Below are 11,995 nucleotides of genomic sequence, written 5' to 3'. Positions count from 1 at the left end.
AATGATGACCAATATTCTTCATTTTAGTGATGAGTATAGATGTAGAAATAGGTATTTATTGAATCTTGTATCTTTGGTAATGAATGATTTATAGATAAGAGAGATAAGTGATTTTTAAATGGTTGAAGAATTATAAAAAAAATTTATGATACACTTTCAATTCTCTTCAAATTACTAGTTTTTTTTTTTTTTTTGTAATTTACCCTTACTATGTCCCAAAGGTTTTTTTTCTTTATTTTAACGCTTAATATTTTTATTTTTAATTTCCAAATCATTTTTCATTACTTTTTTTCTTTTTAAAAATTTATTTCTATCATTTCTTAATAATAGGAACAAACAATTTACTATATACAAAACACAACTTTATATTTAGAAACTAATTAACACACTTGCGTTTGAGTTCTATTTTTTTATTTTTAAAAGCATAAACTATATGGTAAAATTATTATATTTATTAAATATAAATTTTAAGGATTAATTTTTTTAGAAAACATCTAAAAAAGATAAAATGAAATATGAGGAAAAAATCAAAATAATAGAAAAAAGAATCATATCCTTTTATTTTTCCTACTCATGTCTCTTTTTCTTTAATGTAAAATTAACAAATTTTTTAGTGTTCTCTTTAAGAGCATGTTGAACATGGAATATATATAACACAAACAAACAAAAATAATTTTTTAAAAATCATTCATCACCTAAAAGTTTTAAAAATTATCACTTATAATTTTCTAAAAAATTCTTTGAAGAATTTTCCAAGTAAATATGTTTATTATTTATTTTATTTTTTGATTCACTCAAAAAGAATTAAGTAATTTTACAATAAACTTAACTAAACTAAACTATCTTTTCTTTTTCTTTCTTGCTCCTCCCTTTTTTCAACTCTGACCTTGATTCCAACCTAAAATTCAAGGAAAGTTCATCATTGTCAATCATCAGCAATTGCTATTTGCCAACATAAAGAAACTTGAAATATGAACTATTAGAAACCAAAAATAATAATAATTAAAAAACCTTTGTCATTTGGGAATCTTCTTCCACTTCAAATTCTTTTTAAAACCCATCTTTATCAATAACAAAGGAAACCTTATACAAAGATGCAAGAGCTCTCTTATCACCATCATATGCATAATACCAGCCTGTTGCCTTCACTTTTTATCAACTCATACCATTATATTCAATCTTAGCTTAAGCTTTGACTTTTTGGCCTCATCATGAATTCCCAATTGATGACTTTATCAATCTTTATTAACTTAGATGTGGCTTTTCTCTTTGGGTGAAATTGCAAAAGCTTAAAGATGATTCAAAGTATTCGTTTGTGAGAGGAAAGGTAGGGTGGGATAGGTTAATTGAAGAAAGTGAGAGATGGGAAAGGTGATAATGATGGTAGAGTAGCGATGGTGGTTGTTGAGGGAGCAACATTAACCCAACAACCTATACATTTAATTTTGCTAATGTATAGAACACTTCTCCCCCTCTCTTTCCATTTTTTTTTGTTTTGCTTTTATATGTTTTTTATTTTTTATTTTTTATCTTTTTTCCCAAATTTATTTTTTCAATTTATTTAAAAAATTTATGACTATATTTTAAAGGTTTCAATTTTTTGGCAAGATTCACTTTATCAAGCTGTTTTCTATTTTTTTTTCTTTTTACCATTTGTTTTCTTTCTTTAAAATCCATCCATCAGAAAAATATGAAACTCAACTTGGGTACCACTATGTGCAGCTCAACCTTTCTTCCTTTAGTGGGCCACGTGGCAGAAGTTGCTTTTTTTCTTTTTTTTTGTTTTTCATTTTTTTCATTTTTCCTTTTTAATTTTTTGATAGATTTTTAAATTTTTTCCATTTTTTTAAAAAATTTATAAATATTTCTTTAAATATTTCTTTTTTAGGTAGGATCCACCTTACCAAGCATTTTTTTTTAACAAATCTTTTAAAATCCATCAATTAGATAAAATTTATTTTTTAATGGCATTTTCATAATTTAGCCTTCTAAGAGTTGATTTCTTAGGAAAAAATTTAGATCATGACTAAGTATTATTTTATGAATTTTGGTTTAATAGAATCACAAAAATCATCATTAAATCATAAAATCAAAAGAAAAAGCATAAAAAGGCTTTTACTCACTAATAAAGGCAAAATGGTCTTTTCTTATATTATGGATGGGATAGTTGCAATTGCTTGCAAATTGCCTACTGTAATATTTTAAAGCCATTAGATTTGAAGACACAATGATCCTATTATGTGCACTGATATGCTTGGACACCAAGTTTAGTAGAAAAGACAAAAATTTTACTATTTATGGATTAGTTTATTCTAATGGCCATCATAGGGAGAAAATGTCTTTAAACAAACATTTTAGGACAGTGATGAGGGGATAGCAAGGAGGGGCTAACAGTACATACTGAAAAAAAGGATAGAGAAATATAAAAAAGTAAGAAAAAGCTTAGATAAGGTATAGTCTTTTGGTTTGGTTTATTTTCATATTCAATGCGTTCATTATTGCCATGTATAGAGTATTCATTTAGATATTGAAACCTTGGTTTCTCCTCACTCCCACAAGCCCATACAAAAAAAGAGCCATTTTTTTTAGAAAAAAAAATTCACAATTGGTGTTCTTGAAAAAGATTTCTTTTACTTTTTTGTCTAGTTTTCTTAGCACAATTACTTTTATTTCATGTTGATTTCTTTTATGTTTTTGTCTAGTTTTCTGGCTACAATTACTTCTATTTCATGTTGTTTTTTCTTTCTTATTTGAAGGCTACCAATTCATGATTTAGATGATATAATCTCGTTAGGTTCATTTTGGTGGTCACTAAAATAGGTTTCCAACTACTCCCTATCGAGTAATTAGAAATAAAGATAGTTTTCGAGTTTTTTTTAGTTGAAATCTTTCTTTCATTTCCCAGATAGAAGTGACATTAGTAGCCTGAAAATGCTACTGCAAGGTCAGTTTTAAGGGCTATTTACCATCAATTTGTTGCTAACTTTTATCCTTTAACCTTGCAAATTATGTTTTAATCATAGGTTATATTATAAGGATAATTTAAGGGAGCTTTAAGTTAAGAAATCATCCTTTTGTTGGCTCTTGAAAACTTGAATCTTGAAGTTGTTTCATTTTTCTTTTCTTATTTTAATTTTAACAACTCTGAATTACATGCCTTTTAAATTTATGATTTTTAAATACACATGCATTTTAGCTTTCTTGTATTTAGTTTAAATGATGTGATTCACTTAAGTCCTTTATTGTGTTCATTTCTATCATATACTTTACATTTCTATCATTTGTGCATTCACGATATATTGCTCATGCATGATTATAATACTTTTTTTTAGTTTTTACCTGCTTCTCACATGCATATATTATACTTGTTACATTAAAAATTGAACTTTTAAGGGAAAAAAGAGAATTATAAAAATCGAACTTGTTTCAAAAGTTCATCTAGATGTTGAAGATGATTAAGGAAGTTTGAATGATCGATAATTTCCATTTTTCTCATTAAACCCTAAATCATAAAGTCAAACCCTAAGTCTTAAAGTCAAACCCTAAAACAAAATTCAAACCCTAAACCAAAAGTTAATCCTTAAACATTAAAGTCAAACTCCAAACCCCAAAGTCAAGTCCTAAATCTGAAAGTCAATTTCTAAACCCGAAAGTTAAACCTAAAAACCTTAAACCTTAAATCTAGCCCTAAACTCTATACCAATTCCTAAACCTAGCCATAAACCCCAAACCTTGAATTACCCAAGGCTAAACACCCAAACTAGTCCAATCCTAAAACCTTGAACCTAATCCAAACACAAAAATAACTCTAAAATTTAAGGGATTTTTATGAAAATCTGGAATAATTTGTTTCTGAATCCAGCCTAAAGGATGGTGTACTTGGAAGATTATATCTTATAAAGTTTTTCATATGATTCCTTAAAAAATGAAAAAAAAATTGGATTTTTAAATCTAAAGAATTGTACCTAAACTCTAGTTAGCGGTTAGGGAGTTCGGGTGATCTTTTTATATTTAAAAACTCCATCTCAAAAATGAATAATGCTAATTTCATCCCACCATCATGCATGACATTAATTTGCCTATGTTTATTTTTAGGTTATTATTTGTATTCATTTCATATGCATATGTTTTTTAATTGCTATTGTTTATTCGTTAATAGTTGCATCATTGGTTTTGTTATATAAAAATATTTTTCATAGAAAAAGTTATTAAAAAATTTTGATTTTGAAATAAAACTAACATAACTTTCTAAGGGAAATCATTTTTGGTACTTTGCTTAGAGATTGGAGAGTCGCCAACAATTATTATCTAAAAAGAATGTTGTTTTTGTTTTAAAGGAATGTTGTAATGGATCTTAAGTGAAAATAGTTATTTAAAAATTACGCTTAGATGTTGGAGAATTTAAGGCAGTTCTTTAACCTTGAGAGTTTTCACAATATTCCTAAATGACATTTTTTTATCTAATAAAATTATTTTTTTTCAAAAGGTAAAAGGAATTATTATTAAATGTCAAGTTGAAATCAATTTTATCTAACACTGAAAGGATAACATATGATTAATTGGTACTATTTTTAAATGGGTGTTGTGGGCTGTTAATCCTTCCTTACGTATAATTGCACTCTCAAATCCAATTATATTTTTTAAGACCAAAATTATCTTTTTAATAAACTTTAAACTAGTTTGAAGGTTTTAATGATAAGATAAACTTTTTAGGTAGCCAATCATACCTAGTAAAAAAGATTGATGGCAACTCCCTATTTTTTATCTTTAAAATTTTTATCATGTGGTCGAGTTTCCAAACCCATACGTTGTGACAACTCGATGACTTTATTGAGAATTATTTTTTAGAGTAAGGTCAAAAATTAATTATGTGATATCCTAAGTTTTGGATTTAATGGTTTTAGCTAATATCTAATTTTAATTCCCTTTATTTTAATTCTTTTAAAAATATTGCATGTTAGTTAGCATCCTACTTTGATTTTGTCATTTGTTCATCATTTATATTGTTTTAATTAATATATCTTTTTACACATATTTCGCATATTCACTTGCATGCATGAACTCTATACCCAACTTTATCCCTGTTGGGAGAAAGAAAAATAACTACACTAATCCCACTCAAATTGAATACTTTTCCATTTATAAATTATAGTGGGTGAAATCAAGGTGCCTTACTAGTCTATAATGGATGCTGATGTGAGGAACAATTAAACCTAATATATAATGAATGTAGACACCTAATTTCGTCCAAGAAAGCTTTAGCCAATAGTGAAGCCTTTAAATTTTGGCCTAGTTCGTATCAAACATTTCCTTAGCATTTATAAATTTATAAATTTGAATTTTAGGATTAATTTTGAACTGAATGCCTCGTGGTCAAATCTGGTCAAACTTGGCCAAACAAAATCAAACCTAATCAAAATCAGTAAAATTTTGTCAAATTTGGGTCAACTAGTAAAATTCACAATTGAATAGGATTATTAGGACTTAGAATTTATAAAATTGTGATTTTGATGCACTGAAACCCATGATTGCACATTGAAAGAGGTAAAATTACCAAAATGCAATATAGAAGTATTTTTTTAATTTGATCTTCTTAAGGTCGATTTTTAGTGATAAACTCTAGAACAAGTTTTAAAATTATTTCATAAATTTTAATGCATTAAAAACCCTGATCACACCTTAAAAGGGTTGAAATTATCAAAATGCCTTTTATGGGTTTTTTCGTAATTTGATCTTTCTAAAGTTAGTTTTTTGCGAAAAGCTCTAAATCGTGCTTTGATGTTATTTCATAAATTTTAATGCATCAAAAACCTTGATCACACCTTTAAAGGGTAAAAATTACCAAAATGCCCTTTAAAGGTATTTTCGTAAATTAACTTTCTCGATGTCAATTTTTTTGCGAAAATCTCTAGATCACGTTTTGATATTATTTCATGATTTTTGAATCATTGAAAACCTTAATCACAGCTCGGAAGGGTTAAAATTATCAAAATAACCTTTAAGGATATTATCATAATTTGACATTCTCGATGTTGATTTTTCATGAAAAGCTCCAATTTATGATTAAATATTATTTTATGATTTTTGGTACATTAAAATCATGAAAACAAAGATAGGATCATAGGCCTTCAAGAACATCATGCAAAAGGGCTAAGAATACTAATAGGGCCAAAATAGTCTCTTTCAAGATAGTTGCATTAAAGGTCTAATTTTGTGCTATATCCATTTTGAGCTATTAAACTCTCAAGAGATTAAATTTTAGGGTCAAAATTGGTTGCTTGATCATTAGGCTTGAAGAGAAAGGGAAGGCTTATTCTAACCATTAGATAGAGAATTGATCAAAGGTTGAAATACTTTTACTTGGCTTGTAAATTCATCCCCTCTCACTCATGCATTTTCATGCAAGTTTTCATATTCATCTATATAGTTTTCTTTTACTTTTTTGATTTTCCAAACAGGAAACAAATCTTCCCATAATTGTTTTTTTTCCATATTTCCATCTTTGATTCAATAAATTCAACCAACCAAATCAATGGTATAGTTTGAAGTAAGGAGAATAAAAAAACAAGAATGAATCCAATATGAAGTTTTGGTAAAGCTTTTCCATAGCTTGGCTAAACCTTTTCTTGTTTTTTCATGTGATTTGCTTGCTTTGATTGATGTATTTTGTTGTGATTGTGGTTGTATTGGTAGTATTGATAGTTACTTTTATGCTAGCTTACTATTTTGATAAGCTATGTTGGTTGTTTGACAAGTATGAATGTTTCAAACATTTTCATTCTTGGTAGTTTCTTACATGTTTGATAAAAATCATTTAATAATAAAAGGCCTTCATAAGGTAGTTTTCTAAGTGTTTGATACATGTCTTAGCTAAAGAAAATAATGGAATGATTGCAGAATAGCCATGGGAAGCTCTTAGCCTATCATACCCATTTTTTAACTGTGACTTCTAACTTGTTTCTTGGCTAAAAGGTTCACCTTTCATGCATGTTTGGTTTTGTTCCTAGTTAGATTTTCACGATTTCTATATGTTTGATAAAACTTTCAAAGGGTAAAGGTGTTGAATGAATGAATTTTTTAGTACAATTTAACCTTATTTTCATGTGTTTGTGTTGAATAAAAATGGTTGATACATAGTCACTTATGTTTGGCCAACACAAGAATGCTCAAATGGCATAAAAGTTTAGGTTCTAGCCTTATTCTTGGGTTCGCCGAACCTTGTCTTTCGCTTGACACTTGGTGTTTGATTTCTTTTTTGTTAAGTTTTTGCATGTATGGTTAGTTCATGAAGTGTTTGTAAAATTGCCTTAACTTTTGGTTTTCCTATTTTTATTTCAAGCATCAAATGTTTACATTTAGCATTGACATTATGTTTAATTATTTTGTCACATACATCACCCATGTAACACTAACCAACTTAAACCCCAAATCAATCTCCAAATCCTAAACCAATCCAAGCCAAACCAAACCCTAGCTAAAACCTCAAACCAAATTTAAACCCTCAACCAACCCCTAAACCCTAACCAAACCAAACTTTAAACCCCATACACTAAACCTTAAACCAAACCTTAAATCCTAAAAGAAATCTTAAATTAAAACCTTAAACCTTTCCCAACTTTAAACCAAACCCAAACCCACCCTAAACCCTACCTTAAAACCTAAACCAAACCCCAAACCCCAAACCAAACTTTAAACCCCAAAACAATTCCCAAACCCTAAACCCTAAGCCAAACTAAACCCTAAATTGAACTCAAACCCTAAACTAAACCTTAAATTGAACCCAAACCTTAAATCAAATCAAAACCTTAAACCCAACCCCAAACTAAACCCTAAACCCCAAACCAAACCTCAAACCCTAAATCAAACCCAAACCTTAGACCTTAAAAGCCAACCCTAGACCCATACTCGTACATTTTCATTTCATTTTAATAAATTGTTACAAACATTTACATTCTTGAGTTATCATTACAGTCATGCATCTATATTTGTTATTCTCTCTTTGATTTTCATGCCTATATTATATATCATGTTGGTTATGCATATCACTTACATGTTTTGTGAATAAAATTTTTTAAGAAAATGTTCTTTTTGAAAAAGGAAAATAAAATAAGGTAATATTTTAAGTAAAAACAACCCTTGAGATCTGGCTTAAATATAAAAGGATTCTTAATGGTTATCATTTGTGAAAGATATTATCTTAGTTTTGTGAGGCATGTTGAAAACTCCTAAAATTAGAGACATTTTTTAAATTTTGCCTAAATATAGGAGAATGAAGAAGGTATTTTGATACTTAAGATTTTTAATCTTCATCCAAAATAATTGATTTTATTTTTCAAAAGTGAAAAAGTTCAAAAAAAAAAAAAGAAACAAACTAAAATGATTTGTTTGTAAAGGATGAAATTTAAAGTGATTTTTTTTAAGAAATAATTTTGGAAAGAAAGAAATAAAATTTGAGAAATTAATTTGTAAACATTAAAGTTATGACCATTTTTATAAAAACTCAAGGATAACATGCAATTAGTTGGTACTGATTGTTAATTAGCACCCTGGGGGTGCTAACCATTCCCTATGCATAATCAAATTCCTAAACCCAACTCTATTTTTGTAAGCCAAAATATTTTTTAATAAACTTTAAACTTATTTTATTGTTTTGTTAAAAGGATCAATTTTTTAGGTGGCTAATTATACCTTAAAAAATATTAGTGGTAACTCTTCAGTTTTGATGATTTTTTAAAATGCTTTTTATTTTTTCGCATCCAGCAGTCAGGTCCCTAGACTTGCACATTGCAACACTAACCTTAGGGGACTAGTCTTAGGTAGAGCCATGTTGACATTTTTTATAAAATTACCCAAATTAGGGTGTAGGAGGAACATTCTTATACAACCTTTTTTTGGGGTAACAATAATGCAAGGAAAGTTGAAATTTTGGAAAACGAGAAAACATCTTCTAATAAAATTGTCTTTGACATTCTTTTTAATATGTCTAGTGGTTTTTCAAGATTTGAATTTTCAAGGAAAAATGTTTTTTAAGATTTTCTTTTTCAAACAAAAAAGGTTTTAAAAAAGAGAGGTTTGTCCTTAATTTCTTTGTTTTGTAAGCTAAATAAAAATAGAAATGAAAAAAAAATCTTTGAATCCTAGTCATTTTGTGTTTTTCTTAATGTTTTCTTGAAGTTTTCCTCTTTAAAAATAAAAAAAAAAGAGTGTTTTGAGTTTGAATATTGTTTCATCCTTCACATTTCATACATTTTAATTATGTTTTGAAATTGGAAATAGTAGTACAAGTATTTCATGTCATGCATAGATATTTGAATGGTAGTGTCAATTGCATTGGATTCACTTAGTGCATCATTGCCTTTCATGTAAATATATCATATCGTGCATACAACATGGCAATTCATATAAACATGTTTTATCATTCATGTAAATGCATCACTATATTTGTGTGGCATATAATTGTGTTACATGCATAGGGACCCATGAATGACTTGATTTTAATAAAGTTAAAATACGTTGTATTTCATGTAAACACATCTCACCTCTCATTTAACATGACATACATTTATGGATGATATGGTCTTTGTCATTTAGGCATTGTACTTGTTTGCTTTTATTTTTAAAAAAAATCCTTGCATTTCGATGGCAGTTTGCATTACTCATGCATTTTGGGCCATGCATAATCATCCTCATGTAAGGTAGACTCAATATTATTTTTTTCAAACAAAAAAGTAGGGGTTCAATATTGCTAATTTATTGGTAAATATCTTAAAAGCATAGAGACAATAGTGTTGTTCACATCATGTACAGAGAAAATTCAACTAGAATTGAAAAGAATGAAAGAGCCTAGGATGAGATTAGGGAAAGGGTAGTCAGGATGCAGTAAAGTATTGGCAAATGGTGGAGCTGAAGAATTATTGATCGATCTATCAGGGGCAAAAGAATGGCCAATACATTGGGAATAAGAGATATTGAATTGCATTCATTTAGGATCATTTTGTCCTAGGGGTAAACTTCTCATTGCGTGTATTTTAGTCGATCAACCTTATATACACATAAGTCTTGCTATTGATCAACCATCGGTCTACATAAATGTTAACCCAAAATTTGGTCTTATTGATCCAATGACAATTTTAAACTTCGATGACCCATGAGAGAAGGAGAAAGAGAAGTTGGGCAATGTAGCTAATTTGAAAAAAAAATTGAACTATAAAGAAGATGTGATAGAATAAAGAAAAAGCTTAGAGCCATGGAAGAAGGTATATCTTTGGAAACATCGAGCTAATGGCCTTAGCCTAGTACTAGATATGGTTATCCTTGCAAAGTTTAAAATCTCAAACTTTGATAAATATAACAAAACGATATGCCCTTATACTCATATCACAATTTTTGTTGGAAGATGATAGGATACATTCATAATCATAAATTGTTAATTTGTTGCCTTGATGACCGTTTGATTGGGTTCTTAACAAGATGGTATATGCAATTGGATCAAAAATAAATCCAATCTTGGAAGGATTTAGCCAAGGCTTTCATTGCCCAATATAAACATGATTTGGACATGGCTCCAGATAGGTTGATCCTCCAAAACATGGAAAAAAAGGCTTAATAAGACATTACGAGAATATGCCTAATATTAGATATAGTAGCTTAGTCTAATCATCTTTGACTAAAAAAGAAATTATTGTACTTTTTGTTAACACCTTGTGCATCCATTTTTATGATAAATTGGTATGGCTTACTACTTGAAATTTTGCCAATATAATGGTTTCTGGAGAAATGATAAAGAATGTATAGAAAGTAGCAAGATTGAAGATAGGGGTTTAATTAAGTCAAACCAAGTTGATACAGTAAGAAGCTCGAGCTTTAGCTCACCTCGAAATTTGTTACTCAAAATTCAACTTGAGATCAATTAAGTTTTAAATTTCAAGCTCTAGCTCAATTCAAGATAAAAGTTGAATTATTTGAGCTTGTTCGATTAGACTTGTTTATCAAATAAAAAATGAGCTTAATTCCCATGCTTGATTTCAAACTTGATTATTTGTGTTCAAACTTAAACTCGAGTTCGAATTCATATATGTAAGGGTAAAATAGTAATTTTAATTAAAATAATAAAAATATATATTAAAATATAAAAAATTGATTAGGTTTGTGAGTTACTTGAGTCGAACATTAGAAAGCTCAAACTTGGCTTGCTTAATAAGTTGAGCTACTTGAGTTTGAGCTCGACTTGACAATGATTGGGCTAAATTTGAGTTGTATTTAAGTCGAGCCCAAATAACTTACGAGCAGTAATGTATCACTACACCTTTAATTGAAGTCAGTAATGCAATTAATGTTGAAGGAGTATGCATAAGAGAAAGATAGTAAAAGTGCAGACAGTTACATTTGGGGGGCAATCATCCAAGAGCTTTGTCTTGTACATCCTTTATCATTTTTCCCAACCTTAATACCTAGTCATGAGTAATGTCTCTCAAAATCCTTACCTTTACCAACTTGGCTTTCAAGCAAATTTCTTTTCTCAAGTGACTATTGGAAACATTGTTCCTGCTTTTGGATCAGCATTTAAAGATACCAATAAACCAAAAGGAAATTAAAAAAAAAAAACACTCATGAAAAATTGCTAATGCACGTTACTGATCACTTCTTTTGCTGATAAAAAACCAATATCTCACTCCTTACCTTTACTAACTTGTCCCTCAAGAAAAAATTTTTTCTCAAGTGACTATTGGAAACATTGTCCCTACTTTTGGATCAGCATTTAAAGATACCAATAAACCAATGGGAAATAAAAAAAAAATACCATAAAACAATCATGAAAAATTGCTAATGCATGTTACTGATCTCTTCATTTATTGATAAAAAACCAATATCTCACTCCTATGCCAATGAAAATGATTCCGAATCTATCAATAAAGAATTATGATCCTAATGGTAAATGCGAATACCACAAAGAGGCAATTAATCATTCAACTAAAAAGTGCAGATAGTTGAAGAA

This window comes from Durio zibethinus, chromosome 15, assembly GCF_047325235.1.
Source record: "Durio zibethinus cultivar Kanyao isolate XHJ-2024 chromosome 15, ASM4732523v1, whole genome shotgun sequence".
Taxonomy (NCBI): Eukaryota; Viridiplantae; Streptophyta; class Magnoliopsida; order Malvales; family Malvaceae; genus Durio; species Durio zibethinus.
This window is presented reverse-complemented; position numbering follows the sequence as displayed.